Here is a 16,230-nt window from a genome sequence, read left to right as displayed (position 1 = left end):
ACTTGAATAATGAGCATAAAATTTTCAAGCATGAAATTATAATCCATTGGGATAAAACTCTACATAGAAACTATAATAAAATTGTAGTTCGTGGGACAAAAAGACAGAAAGTTTTATACTATTGAAGAAATTTTTTTATGCATTTGGTAAGTATCAAATCACCATAGTATTCAGACTGCACTAGATCTATTTGAGTGCTATAACAGCTTTATTTTAAAAGTCAGTATTCACACTATACTGGAATTTATATTTTTTGTAACTAAACTTTTATTCAAAACTTACTGCTATCAACTTATAAATGTGTGGGGGATATTTTATTCAGTGTTTCTTTAGGAGTAAAAGAACAAAAGTTCTGCAGATTCCATTGCATACCTGTTGATAAAACCATCACATATGTTACGGCCCCTTTTAAAGATAAGTGGATGGGGCTGGGGAGCCACGCTACCCGGAAAACCACTAGACACCATGATCTCATGAAGTTACTATGCATTTTCCCTAATGTGGTCTAAACAGCAAATATTCTTCTTTAAATCAGATCGTTCATGTTTGGTTCTGGAAATTAACTTTGTGATGAGTCTTGAGTTACTCCGCCACGTTGTACTTCAAGATACGTCTTCAGAGCCCTTCCTGTCACATCAATGGTGCCCGTTGCCACCAGCACCTGCTCTGACGTCCGGGCCCCCACTGTCTCAGGTGCCTCCCTGGCTCCCCGGGACTCCGGCTTCACCTTGGCCTTGCTGGGCAGAGAGTGCTGTTTCTACACCCCATATGCTATTAAAAAATCCCTGGTGGCATTTTTTAAAAATTATTAATTCTTTATCTATTTGTTTTTGGAGAACTCCTGTTATTTTCCATAAGTCCACAGTTTTAAACATTAGTTGATAAACACTGCATAGAAAAGAGTATTTCAATTTTGCTCATGGGTCTTAAAAGATGGTAGTAAAAATAATAAAAATAATAACAATATCATAAACGAAGGTCAGAAAATTCACCCAAGGCCACATGCCAGCTAAGAGGCAGGGTAGTTTAATATCAATACCCAAACTCTTAACTATTATCTAAGGTAAGAGCTGTGGTTATTACTAGGATTTATGCATAATGTTACACATACAACTGGCCTCCTAATTTTCTAATCATTTTAATTTAAACTTATTCATCTAAGTTTATTAATATAGTTTAGACCCTAAAAAGAATATCATTAAAAACCAGTGATCGAATTCCACACACACTGATGATGGAGGATCGCACTCCTCTCCCATTGGGCCCCACTCATCTTCAAAGCAACGCCATTGGCTCCTTGGGGATCCGTGTGGCGGGGACTGGCCCGAAGATCGCCACTCCTAAAAGGGCTCAGAGTCCAAATTCAACGGACTAACTTTATATTCGAAAGGCATCTTTATTAATAAGTTGCACCACTGGAAAGGCAGAAAAACTAAATGCTTAAGAGGTTTCTTTTCCCTCTTTGCAAGCCTGAGTTCCAAAATCAGGCTGACACCAGAGTCATTGCTGGTTAGTCTCAAATTTAAAAAACTCATAGTGTATTTCATGCAGTTGATTTATGCCAGCCCTAACCACGCCAAAGCGGAAAATAAGATGACAATGAAACTGCATCCTTGAGGTTCATAATGTCTTTTATACAAACTGCCACTCCGAAATGCTTTTTAAATCATGGGAACTGCAAATATCGTTTTACATTGGTACATTCTCCTGAGATGTACTTCATAGAAAATGTCACTGATCATTATCCTGAGATTACCACAATAGAAAAAATGATTTTATAGATAGGGCAACCTCAAAACGATGTGACTTACAGAAGAAATTTTAGGACTGTGCTTAAAAAAATGAAAACCAGCCCAGAGAGGCCAACATCGGGAAGGAGAGAGAAGCTAGAAATCGGCTAATTCAATATAGTTCCAGAAATAGAAAAAGAAACATTACATATTGTGCTAAAATAAGACAAAAGGCAATAAGCAAATAGTTTTGGAATTAAATGTTTCTTTTCAAGGTTTTAAGAAAGTGGGTAGAACATTAATGATTCCCTCCAAAATGAAGACCAGAAAATAACTTTCTGTAAGATTTTCCTTGAAAATATTTTTAACTTTAGTGTCAATTTATCCTTTATTATTATTTCATATCTTTATAGAAGGAAATCAATATTTATATACAATATATTGAAATTTGTAAGTAAAAATTTGTGAAGGCTTTTGGAATTGAAAATAATTTCAAATAAATTTCAGCCATCATTCATTCATTCATTCATTCATTCAAATTTCTTCCTTCATTTCAATACATATTCTTCAGGAACTGGGAACAGAGAAATGAATAAGCAGATAAAACTCCTTGCTTATCTTCTGGTGAGAAGACACAAACAAACAATGAATAAATATGTACAATGGTGATAAGGGTGACATAGGAAGAAAAGGTAAGGGGAGATGATAAGAAGAATGGAGATAGATGCATTAGCAAATGGGATGATCAAGGGCAAGTTTCCCTGAGACAAGGGTGTCTGAGGAAGGTGTGAAGAAGGTGAAGGGTGGCCCCTGTGGAAATCAAGTGGGAGAGTTGTTTTAGAAGACCAGGCGCAGAGAGCTTCAGATCGTGGTGCGCCCCGCATCCCAGCATCAGGGCTTGTACCCGTAACAGAGCAAGCCAACATTCCACTACGGGTAGAAAAGTCATTAAAAGATGTCCTGTTCTAAGGAATGATGCAGAATTTCAGTGAGGGACACCCACTGGGTATGTGTGGTCCCAGGAAAATAGTTTTTGAGGGACCCTGTCTGTATAAACAATTTCATTAAATTGCATTACATTTTAATGGGCCCACTCATGAAGATTTGGAACAATGGGCAAGCAAGAGGCATCTAGGTCCATGGTCAGCAATCACCCAGGCTGCAGATGGGGCAGGATGATTTTCTGTCCCCTCTGCTCCCCAGCCCTGGCACCCGGATCTTTGCTTGAGCCACTTTCTAACCATCCTCTCACTCCCATTCCCTTTTCATTTGCCCAGTTCTCTAATCATCAACACACTCTCCAGCTCTTGGCAAGATTCTACACAACTAATGTGCAATTTTATTAGACCAACTAGTGTCCTGGAAAGAATGATCAGCTGTGTCAAATGCTGCTGGTACTTCAGATAAGATGGGAACTGAGAAATGGTTATGGAATCAGCCCCCTCCCTGCATGCTCATGCTGGCTAATGAGGGAGCACAAGAAATAGGACAGCCCTCGCTGAAGTACTCTTTTCACATTTCTGTAGGTCTGCTTTTGTATCTTTGCTTCCGGTGTACAATGTCTGAAACCCAGTATTTAACTCCCTAGTGGGTCCATGCACAAGTTTAGTTTTTTTCTTCTAATAATATCACAAAGAATCTATCGACATGGCTGAACTTCCTCCTTTGTTGAACCTATTATTAAAGGAGAGATTCAACTGAGCATTTGGAGATTGGCCCAAAATAAAACCTTAAATTTCTGTCCCCTTTCCTGGTTTCCTAAGAAACAAATTCACTGTTGCTCTCCTGCCAAGGGCTAGAGATTGATTGTGTTGGTGATTAAAGAGCAGAGCTAATTAGACAGGCAATGGAGTTAACAGGATGGCAGAAAGTGGCTCACATAAGGGTCTGTGTATCCGGGGCCAAGGACAAAAGGGCTGTGTAACAATTCTTCAGTCACCTGCAGGTGGGGTGACTGCTAACATGGAACCTCATACCCGGTTAGACTAGAAGTACCTACATGCTTCTTGCCTTGGGCCATACCTGCTCTCAGAACGTCTACCCAAATGCATACAGAGAGAAATAGGCACATTTCTCAGGTAGTTCCTGACAACAGAAAACGGTTAGGGCGCCCGTACCTGTAAAATGACCTCCAAGAGCAGAGACTGTGAGCATGGCCTCCGGCAGCTGCAGCAGATTTCATGTGCAAAACAGGGCTGTTGTGTGGTTCACGTGAACTCATGCATATGAAATATTCCACTCTATAAGTTGAAAGCACCATTATGAGAGTTCAGGCAGCATTTTCTTTTATACCTGCCTTATATTTTATGGCATTTTCCAGCCTCCCTTGAAGTATTTCTCGTAAATGAGGCACAGAACTGAAAATATCAACCAGAGAACTACAGACAGATTTTTCTCTTGGTGCATTATTGACTTGAAAGTTTTTTAAAAAAAAGAAATGACTTGAGAATTGGATTCAGGTTATAAATAAGCAGTGTCCAGGGATAAGCCCCATCCATGAGTCAGCATGAGACAGTAACTCAGTAAGCCTGGGAACTGGAACTCAGTCGGAATGTAATAACTTTTTAGCACTTACATGTGAATGAAGCGTTTGAACGCCTGAAATTTCAAATGCCTGTGGTTGTCTGTTTGAAGAGGATGTTGTAATAATCAAGTAATTCAGGGAAAGGTCTTTCAGGCAGGACAAAATGTTGCTGTCCTGTCACATTAAAAATATGTTACTTGAGTAACACAAACATGATGAAGTAAGAAATTTTAACATGTGGAATCCTGAAGTATCCACCACCAGTGAAAGCTTGGGTTGCCTAAGGAGATTTCCAAATAAACCATTTCAGAGGCCTCTCTAAACACATTTAATGTTACCAAAACAAATGAAAAGTGTAAGTCTCCAAATATTGTAATCACAGAACGTGGCTGCCACTTTTTCAAGAGAGGCTACATTTAATTTTATCATGCCTTTAGATAAAAGGAGGGTGGGGGCTATGGTGAGATGGTGAAGACTTCTAGCTAAATAGTTTGTCAATTCCTGTGGTAGAAAAGCAAAGAAACAGGCAAATAATTATTCAGTACCAACTATTGAGATAATTATTAGGTTGACCAAAAAGTTCATTTCGTTTTTTTCCATAAATGAAAAGACACATTTTTCATTTTCACCAGAAATTTTATTGATTTGGATACTTGGAGTATGTCAGCTATCTCCTACATGTTATAATGTTGATTGATCTTAACCAATGTCTCAGTTTGATCGCTATCAACTTTGATTGGTCTACCTGACCATGGAGCATTGTCCAGCAAGAAGTCTACAGCACAGAACCTCACAAACCACTTTTGACACATTCAGTCAGCCACAGCACCTTCTCCACACACTGCACAAATCTTTTTTTATGTTTCAGTTGCATTTTTACCTTCCTTGACATAATAAAACAAAATATGCTGAAAATGTGTGTTTCTTTCCATCTTCAACATTAAAACGGCTGCACAAAAATTCCCCAATTTTGATGTTTTTTTAAATACACGCTGATATGACATCTGTCACAAAACAATCTAACAAAATTATTTCAAATGAAGTTAAAGACAATTAAACACTACTATAGCTATCTGAAGAAAAAGACCAAAGGAACGTTTTTGGCCAACCCAATAACTTAGAAATGAAGTTAAGGACATTGAAATGTTGTAAATTGTCAATGGTAGTGGCATGCAAAGGATGAGGTAACAGAAACAGCTTGTCACAGACCAATCAGAATGCCCGGCACACTCACTCAGGAAGATTAGTGGCTGTAGCTAACCACGAGAGCTATACTGGCATTTGCTGACTATTAGTGCAGATTATGAGTAAACTGGTCCAGCAAATGAATGATGTAAGTGAGACTTGATTTCAACCAAGTTGATGGAATGATACTCCCTTTCATGTATAAAAGTTTTGTTCATCCTTATATGTCAGAATGTGATCACTAGCCCACAAGCTGTTTGGAAAAGGATACAAATTTTTTCAGGTTGCTGAGTAATAACTAAATTAAAATTGTTTCAAGTGAGAAGCAAATTCATTTGAGTGAGGGTCAATCATAATAGACTGAGTCGCAGTAATTTCTCAATGCCTGTGTACAAGTGTTATAACTGCTTGTTGGACTCTCGTGCAAGGGTTAGGAAACTGGCTCCATTCGCCGGCTGGACTTAGGGGCCTCAGCTAGAGGACACGCTGTCCTGTGACTTCCAGCAATACTCTGTGGTTCGCTCTGCATGCCTGGCTAGTTAGCGAGACAGGATCGGCCGTGTCGGCTCAGCTGTGGTGCTGCGACTCTTTAAGCAGCAAGGCGGGATTACTGATGAGGCAGCTGGTCTCTACCCCCACTCCTAAATCATAACCTAGGTTGTAAATCGGTGCTGGAGGATCCTGGACGGATCGCCGAGTACCTCTCCAGATGTACTTTGTGTTGGAGGTCAGTGCTAAGTTCACACGACCTTCAGCATGAACTTCTGTTCCTCTGAACAGGGAAGTGCAAATTTAACGCTGGAGAGGAAAAAGTTTGGGAGGGAGCAGGAGCTCTTTATTTTTTTATTAACTATTATTTTCAATCCAATTTATGTTAGATAATATAAAAAGCTTTGATTTCATACATTATTAAATACTTGGAAGTTACCCAAACTTATCCTGTTTTTCTCATTCGTAGTACCTGGAAATACGATGTACTCAAACAGGTAAAAGTCAGTTTTGCGAGATAAAAAGAGTTCCGGAGATGGGCTGCACAACTGTATGAATGTACTTAACACTACGGAAATTAACACTGAACAATGGTTAAGATGGTAAGCATAATTTTAACAATACTGGAGAAAATGGGCAAAAGACAACCAAAAGCAATGACATGCGCTTGGAAAACTCCAGCCACTTCACTCATGGGCTGTCCCAGAGTAACTGAAAACATCTTCAGTCTTCTCATGTCCTAATCAGTCCGCCTCGTTAAAGCGCCCCGAGTCACTGACCTCCTGTTGGTCGGACACCTGAGGGCAGACACTTTTGTCTGTTTCGCTCAGTGCTGTTTCCCCGCCACTCAGCCGCGGCTGGCACAGGGCGGGCAATAAACAGGAGTCCATATTTCTCATTTTCTACTTCACGTTTTCTGCTAAAAGTAAAAACACAACCAATTCATAAGGACAAATATTTGTATGACTCCCAAACCTAGAAGAAATGGAAGGTCTCGTCTTCCAGCATAAGAGGCATTCCATTGGAAAACAATGCATATTGCTTATACAGCCGTATTTCACATTTTTATCACAGTGTCTCCTACACTGGTTTACCCCACACAATTTACTGCTTTCTGGACATTTAGCAGGTGGGTTAAGGACAAAAGAACGTTGGATTCCAGCAAGATCGGGAAGGTGTAGGTTATACCTTTCTACTTCTTTTTTTTTAAAGATTTTATTTATTTATTTTTAGGGAGGGAAGGGAGGGAGAGAGAAAGAGAGAGAGAGAGAGAGAGAGAGAGAGAGAGAGAGAGAGAGAAACATCAATGTGCGGTTGCTAGGGGTTCTGGCCTGCAACCCAGGAATGTACCCTGGCTGGGAATCGAACCTGGGACACTTTGGTTCCCAGCCCGCGCTCAATCCACTACCTTTCTACTTTTCTTAACAGCAGGAATTCTCCTAGCTCTTAACAAGCCAGCGAGTGCCTGGAGCCGTCAAGAAGAGATTTACAACGTCCTGTGCTCCCCAAACACTTTTTCATCACAGAGCGCTGTGAATGTGGGCATGTGCACAGTGCTTGTTAACCTTTCCTGGAAGGAAAGTCCTCCGGGGCCAGCGTTCTGCAGCCAGGACTTTGGGCAATGCTGTTCCAGCTAGAAACCAAAGATGGGTGGTTCTCAGTCCACGACACCACCTGTTGGTGGGGCGGTACTCAGTTTCTCCTTGGTTGGTTAATGTGGCCCAGGTGCCCTTTGGGGTGGCTGAGTCAGGTTTAAGACTTTCAGAATATCAAAGAGCTTCATAATCCCCTTTTGGTGTTCATTTAGTCTCTGACACTGAAATGTGCTTGGAGAAACAAGGTTTTCAAGATGATTCATTTTTATATCATGCACAGCCTTCTAGTGGATTAGTCCTGCCTGCTATTTTTTATCATGGTCCTCCAATATTTATCTCCAAAGGCAAACACGTTTTTTTTTTAAATGTAAAGCAATTTAGCCCTGGCTGGCGTAGCTCAGTGGATTGAGCACGGGCTGTGAACCAAAATGTCGCAGGTTCGATTCCTAGTCAGGGTACATGCCTGGGTTGCAGGCCACAGCCCCCAGCAACTGCACACTGATGTTTCTCTCTCTCTCTCTTTCTCCCTCCCTTCCCTCTCTAAAAATAAATAAATAAAATGTAAAGCAATTCACTTTAGTCTCCATAACATGAAACTACTGTTTGTTTGCTTTTTGTTCCGGAACAGGTGGAAAAGCATCTCATTTTGAAGTCATGTTTTTTTGTACTATATTTAAGATATGCCTCACCAAGATTTAGGGGTATGTTCCTTTTTCTAGCTGATGTGCACACCACAAATCTGTTCAAACAGACATTGATTACTGGGGGTAATTGAAACATATGTTTAACATGATTTATATAGAGCAACCCAAGACCAAAATGTTTTCAGTAAAAATAAGAATCCATTCTGTCTTATTTTCAATGGAATATGTATTTGATTATTTTCATAAAGTGGTGGCATTGATAAAAATTATTGATAATTCAGAATTATTATTGACAATTCAGAATTTCCAACAATATTCTGCCTTTCTATTCTTGTATAATCTTTGTAATTTCCTTGTAAGGTAGATAGCATTATAAATTTCAAAGTGATACTGACGAACAGAAGGTTTAAGTGGATTGCTCAATTTTCTACGTAAAATGAGCTGGAATTTAAATCGAGGTTCACCAAGACAAAATTTAATTCCTTCATTAGACTACAGGTACTTCTCTTCCTGCTAAAAATATGATGTAATTTAAACAATTCAGCAGCTGTATTTGTATGGCATATTCTTAGAAGAAAAATTGATGGATCACAGGATCCATACATTAAAATATTTCTGTGTATCATCAAAATCTTTCCAGAGGCAGATCCAATGGCATTGTCACACAAGAGTTTCTGTTCACTCATGCCCTAGGTAACTGAGTATACTATTAAATATTAAGAATTTTTAAAAATTATTATTTTAGTAATTTTGATTTCTTAATGGTAGTTTATTTTGGGGACCTTTTGAAGTCTCTTTATATATATTATCGTTCTGTCTTTACAAAATACCCTTTCTTTTCATTGGCTCTTTTTAGAAAAACTGTTAATTTTTTTCTTATTGGTTTGTAAAAACTCACTGTACCTTAAGATTAGCCTTAAGGAGTGGCGTATAAATTCGTGTGAAACCAAATTTGTCCTTATAGCAATACTCTCCTCATTCACTTGCATTCCAATATATTTTCCCCAGTGGGAGGGAAGGGGGCAGAGCTACACAATCTGTAGGGAATCCAACATGACCCACGACCCATGTTATCTGCGCCTTGGTCTGCCGATAGCATTATCTGCTTTGTTTCTCACAGATTTTCTTTAATGTCAAAATACGGATTTGCTCATGGAATAATGTTACGTGCAAAAAGCCATTCACTATGACTGTCTCAGAATAAAACACTTTTGAGAGTATCTATTTAATCTAGCATACCGTCCTTTTCTCTAATGACGGGTGGGAAGTGAACAGGTAGGAGGGAGGAGAACCCAGATGCACAGAGGTTGGGTGACTCACCAAGAGGTATCTGAGCCACAGACCCTCTTAGAGCGCTCACATTTCGACACCTTGCCCTCCACCATGCATAAGTAATGCATCAATTCTACAGCCCCATCATGCCATTCCTTCTTCAGACCCAAGCAAAGAAAAACAGTACCCTAAGAAGCTCCCCGACATTCTTCATACGGTTTCCCATAAACATCCCGTCGATAATTAGCTAATAGGAAGCACTGACATGAGTTCACTTGGGAATTGGCGGCTGCTGTGTTTTTGCTGTTGTTGCTGCCGCTGAAATAGCTGGAGTCTGAAATCACTCTGGCTGTGGTTACGTTTCTTGGCCAGAGGATGTTGCGCAAGCCTCCATCACCCGAGAAACAGACAGTCCCTCCTCTGCTCACACCGGTGACAGCAGCCTGAGACGCAGCCCCTGGGAGGCCCGAGCCCGTGACTCAGGCGCGTGAGTGGGTGTCCCCGGCTTGACGAATCATTTCCTCTTCTGCTGGGCCTCGCAGCTGTCTGTGGCATCCTTTGAACACGGACCAGGCTCTATGAAAGTTATTTTTTCTACCAATTATTTGTCAGCTTTCTGACAGCTTTCAGAAAGAAAGGATAACCTTGTTACCTTATCTGGAAAGAGAAACTTCTCTCGTGAAGCTAAGAATGAAAATTTCTAGGTCTGATTCTTAAGTCATAATCTTTTAATATTCCAAAAAATAAATGTAAATATAGAAAATTTACAAAACACAAACAAGCAAAAAAAAGAGAAAAAAAGCATGCAGTACATCAGCATGCCATTATTAATCTTGTTGACAATCTAGTGGAGAGTTTTTTGCCTATGGTTTATATCATGAACTTTTAAACTTCTTTCTACATACTCAGATAAAATAGTATTTTCATTAGGTAAACATTCATCTCTGTGGTATAAAAAAATCAAATGTGTAATGTTTGGCTAAATTAGGCTGATTTCAGGAGACAGGTCCTACCTTGGCATTTTGGTTAACTTAGTCGTAAATCTTTCAGCAAACATCACTTAGCCTCTTTAGGGTTAACTTTTCCCGTCTCTGAAATGGGGCTTGATGACTCCTAAGTTCTTTTAAAAATCCAAGCTTTTATGATTCTACAAAAAAGCAAATAAACTTGTTGTGTGTGCAAAACATCATGGACTACTTAGGAAGTCATGATTTGTCATGTCAAACATAAACAACATCAGAAAAAGTGGTTATTTTTAGTTACAGATATATTTTGGTTTTCAGAGAAACTAAGGAAATGACTCTTGTATTGCAAGAATACTATCTGTTGCATTGTTTAATACTTTCTTTGAAAATGTGGTCACAGTCCTGTAAAGCTTCTGGAATGTATCAAGATGGTATCTTTTTACAGTATTTTTTTTCTGATAAATAAAAGACTTGTTTTTACTAAAACATGAGTTTGTCACATAAAATTCAAACAATTCTAAAATAACACACAGTAGGTGTAAAAACAACTCCAAATCCCACCACCACAAAATAACTACAATTAGTATTGTGTAAGCCTCATGACAAATACTGTCCATACATTTACATAATGAAAAAGATGGTCAAACAGAAAGGTGAAAAGGAAGTAGGAAGAAGTTCTGTAATATGTGCATTCTAGCTTTGTAAATAGGGTGAATTTCATAATAGTATAATCATTCTATATATACAATTTTAATACAACTTTAAAGTTTCAATATCTGAAACTAAAGAAATTGAATTTGGAAAATGAATAAGGAAACTGAATTTGAAGTGAAAGAAATGCTAAACTTCAGAGCCATCCTTCTGCAACCCACAGGATGGATGAAACAATTATTAAAAAAAAAAACCCAACATACTATAAACAATTTTTTTCTTAATTTCCATTTTTTTCAACTTTGTGAAAAATTGATTCACTGGTAATGTGCTTAGAAATCTTACATTCTCTTTACCCTTTCTTCCCTCATCTCATTTTTATTGGTCCACTTTTAACTACTTCATTTTAATTCATCTCTTGAATGATCTGATTTGATCCACGATGTAATTTTTCAAGAAGGGCTCTGGTTGTTACAGTCCCCAAACTCTCCCATAAAATTGGCACACTCTGGCTTTATGATTGAATTGTGATCTTGCTAGATAAAAATTGTGTAATAACAGTTTTTTCCTCCCTGAATTCTGTCAATAATAGTCATAGCTTCATGGTATTTTCAAGCTGAGTATCCCTGGGAGAACAGTTGTAAAGCACTTAGAAATACAGTGTATGGAAAGCACAAAAAAGAATTAAAAACAACTGAAAAGAATTTGAAAATTTAAAATAAGACCAAATTCCAAAGATTCATGTTCTTTGTGGTATCTCTATGTGTATAATTAAACCCATGTATATTTTGTGTAAATTGGGTTATATTATGTATGCTATTTAGCAACTTAACTTTTTCACCCAGCATTATTTATTGACAGCATCCTGGAGTATATGTATCCTTCAATTTAGAGGCTGTATAGTATTCTGTGTGTGGACAGACCACACTTACTTAGCCAGTCATGAACGGATGGAAATTCATTCATTCCACAATTTTTTACTGAGCACATACTATGTGAGAGGCAACTGTGAGGGACTCTGTGGTCCTATAGTGAGCAAGGGAGAGATGACCCCTGCTTTAAAGAGCATATAGTCTGGTGCAGAGCTTCCAAACAGATGTGCGGAGAGACCCAAAATGATGAGCCAGGAGAGGCCAATCTTTTCTGCTCTTGGGGCAACTCGGCGGGGCTCAGCAGCGGAGGATTTAATTCAGCAGCCTCTGGCTGTAAGCCAGCCTGGTTGGTGCTCTGGGGCAGGGCAGTCACTAGCTGGGCTGCCTGTGGTCCCGGTAGGCTGTGAGCAGAATGAGTGCCCTAGCCACGCACTGTTCGGTTATGACACAGGGAAAACGTCAGGAGGCCTCTCCTACCTGGACTCGATCTACATCAGCAGCCGGCGGCAGAGCTCACCACTGCTGGCCATTGCTTCCCGGGGCCTGTGGCGCTGCTGAAAGAGTTTGTATTTCAGGCGCCGTGGACCGTGTGAAAAAGACCAACATGTGGCCAGATGTGATAGAGGGGAAAGGAGGCCCTAGAGGGAGATCTGGTCATGGCAGCTCCAGGTAACTTCCTTCATTTTTGTTTCCACATATCACAAAATTCTGCCCATTTGTGCTTGAGTCTTTTGCATGGTGGGTTCAAGGAACTTCAGTGTGACTATTCTGCAAATTAGAGCATCCTGGATATTTTGAAGTGCTCGATATGAAAACAGTGAAGTTGGATTAAAAATCAATTAGCATTCTCCAACAGATAACTCCAACCTTTTGTTCATTGATTGAAGAAATGGAAAACTTGTTAAATTCCTTAACTATAAATTCATCTCTTTCGTGTACTGATGCAAAGAGTTACCTTTACAGAAATAAGCTCAAATCTGTCATTTAAAAGAGAATTAGAAAATGTTTTTACTTGGTGTCTTTCTTATTTTGAATTATGCTTTTTATCATAAATATAGAAATAAAAATAATTTTTAATTCAAACCCAGTTACAAAGCAATTAAATACCCTTAATTTTGCTCTAGTGTCCTCTACAAACATTACCATTTTTATACCCTTTTTAAATCTGTGCCATAAAATGACGTAGGGTAGGAAGCACTAGTCCAATCATGGCTTCTTAAAACATCTGTGATAAAGGGCCACTTTTTATACAATTTTCAGTCTTTAGTGGATCATTATTTTCATGACCAGTAAAAGTAAATGTCAATAAAATGAATGACAAAAAAAGAGAAAAGAAAAAAAGGGCACATGTCTCTACTTTTAAACAACCAAGTTCAACAGGTAGGAAATTATTGTGTCGGTGAAAAAGTCCATTTAGTTTTTTTTTCCATAAAATAAATGTTTTTCTTTTTCATCAATAACTTTATTGCTTTGGATATTTTGAGTATGTCGGCTATCTCCTGCTATTGGCTTCTAGTGTGTAGAGGCCCAGGGTGCTGTTAAATATCCCCCAGTGCATAAGATAGCCCCTCAGCAAAGAATTATGTGGCCAAAATGTCAATAGTACCAAGAAACTTCCCAAAACACTTTTCACACAACCAATCAGTCACAGCACCTTCTCCAGACACTGCACAGATATTTTTTTCATTTTTACCTTTTTTGAAATAATAAAGTCTCATATGCGGAAAATGTTGCATATTTTCTTGTATCTTCAATACTAAAATAGTTGCTCAAAAATTCACCAATTTAAAAAAAATTTAAATATATTTTATTGATTATTCTATTACAGTTGTCCCATTTTTTCTACCCTTTATTCCCCTCCACCCTGTACTCCCCCCACCATCCCACCATTAGTTCACATCCATGGGTCATACATATAAGTTCTTTGGCTTCCACATTTCCCATACTGTTCTTAACCTTCCTGTCTATTTTGTACCATTTATGCTACTTATTTCCTGTACCTTTTCCCCTATTACTCCTCTCTGGTCATAACTCCCCATGTGATCTTTATTTCTGTGAATCTGTTCCTATTCTAGTTGTTTGCTCAGTTAATTTTTTTGTTTGTTTTTTTTTAGGTTTGGTTGTTGATAATTGTGAGTCTGTTATCATTTTACTGTTTTTATTTTTTATCTTCTTCTTTTTCTTAGATAAGTCCATTTAACATTTCATATAATAAGGGCTTGGTGATGATGAACTCCTTTAACTTGACCTTGTCAGGAAGCACTTTATCTGCCCTTCCATTCTAAAGTTTAGCTTTGCTGGATAGAGTTATCTTGGAGGTAGGTCCTTGCTTTTCATGACTTGGAATACTTCTTTCCAGCCCCTTCTGGCCTACAAGGTTTCTTTTGAGAAATCAGCTGAGAGCCTTATGGGAACTCCTTTGTAGGTAACTGTCAAATTTTTTCTTGCTGCTTTTAAGATTCTCTCCTTCTCTAGCTCAGTGGATTGAGCGCGGGCTGGGAACCAAAGTGTCCCAGGTTTGATTCCCAGCCAGGGTACATTCCTGGGTTGCAGGCCATAACCCCCAGCAACCATACATTGATGTTTCTCTCTCTGTTTCTCTCTCTCTCTCTCTCTCCCTCCCTCCCTCCCCTCTCTAAAAATAAATAAATAAAATATTTAAAAAAAAAGAAAAGAAAATCAAGGAAAAAAAAAGATTCTCTCCTTCTCTTTAATCTTGGGTAATGTAATTATGATGTACCTTGGAGTGGGCCTCTTTGCATCCATCTTGTTTGGGACTCTCTGTGCTTCTTGGGTTTGCATGTTTATTTCTGTCACCAAATTAGGGAAGTTTTCTTTCATTATATTTTCAAATAGATTTCCAATTTCTTGCTCTTTCTCTTCTCCTTCTGGCACCCCTATGATGTGAATGTTGGAAAGCTTGAAGTTGTATCAGCAACTGCTTACACTATCTTCATATTTTTGGATTCTTTTTTCTTCTTTTTGTTATGTTTGGTTGTTTTTTGCTTTCTTATGTTCCAAATCATTGATTCAATTCTCAGCCTCATTTGCTCTGCTATTGTTTCCCTATAAATTGTTCTTTATTTCAATTAGTGTATCCTTCATTTCTGATTGGATCTGTTTTATGCTGCTGAGGTCCTCACTAAGTTCCTTGATCATCCTTATAACCAGTGTTTTGAACTCTGCATCTGATAGATTGCTAATCTCTATTTTGTTTAGTTCTTTTTCTGGAGTTTTGATCTGTTCTTTCATTTGGGAAATGATTCTTTGTCTTCTTGTCTTGGTAGCCTCCCCATGTTTGTGTCTATATATTAGATAGAGCTACTATGGCTCCATGTCTTGGTAGTGTGACCTAATGTAGTAGGTGTCCTGTAGGGTCCAGTGGCACAACCTCCCCCATCATCCAGCAAGGTACTTGAGGTATGACCTCGTGTTGGCTGAGTACACCCTCCTCTCATAGTTGAGCCTTGGTTGCTGTTGGTAAGTCAATGGAAGGGTTTTGCCCAGGCCAGTCAGCTGCAAGGGCTGGCTGTGGCCACTGACCATCAACCTCTTCCTTCTGTGGAGGATCAGCTATGCATGGGCAAGGTGGTGGTGCTCTGACATGGTCTTTAGCTGCTCACTGGATACACAGGCTCTGGGATTTCCCAGGTGGTATAGGGTAAGGTCAGCCCCCACATATGTTTCGCCCAGGGCCACCCAGCCTATGTTATAAAGCAACCTGAAATGGCTGCTACTTGTGCTGGGCTTGGAGATTCCCAGGTGAAGCCAAGCTATGAAATTAGACTGGCTTCTGCTAATGCCAGGCCTGGGGCCACTTAGCAAGAGGTACTGGGCTGGGGCCTCACTGAGGCTGGCTGTTGCTTGTTGGAGAAGATTTAGGAAGTTGTGAAGCATGATCCAAGACCAGGCATTCACACGGAAAAGCATCTTCAGTGGGCCCATAAGTTGGGAGAGACAGTCTCTGGGCATCTCCAGAGCAGGACAAGCAGTGTAAGCCAGGTCAATGGAGTCTCAGATATGGCACCAGCCTGCCTGCTCCATGGCTCAGTGCAGGGAGGGTTCAGAAAAGGGACGATGGCCTCTGTCCACCTTTCTGTCTGAGAGAAATCTCTTATTTTGATGCCAGGCAGTTTGAAAATATCCTTCCAGTATGCCACTGGTGGCTTTCAAGCTGCTACCCCAGTGATGGAGCTCAGAGAGAGTGAGTCTGATTGAGACCATGTGTGGGTATTTAAGAGGAACTGCTTAGGGCTTCAGCAATTTCTTCTACCCCGCTGGTTTCTGCAGCAAGAAGTTATGG

This window comes from Phyllostomus discolor, chromosome 3 (genome assembly GCF_004126475.2).
Source record: "Phyllostomus discolor isolate MPI-MPIP mPhyDis1 chromosome 3, mPhyDis1.pri.v3, whole genome shotgun sequence".
In the NCBI taxonomy this organism is placed as follows: domain Eukaryota; kingdom Metazoa; phylum Chordata; class Mammalia; order Chiroptera; family Phyllostomidae; genus Phyllostomus; species Phyllostomus discolor.
This window is presented reverse-complemented; position numbering follows the sequence as displayed.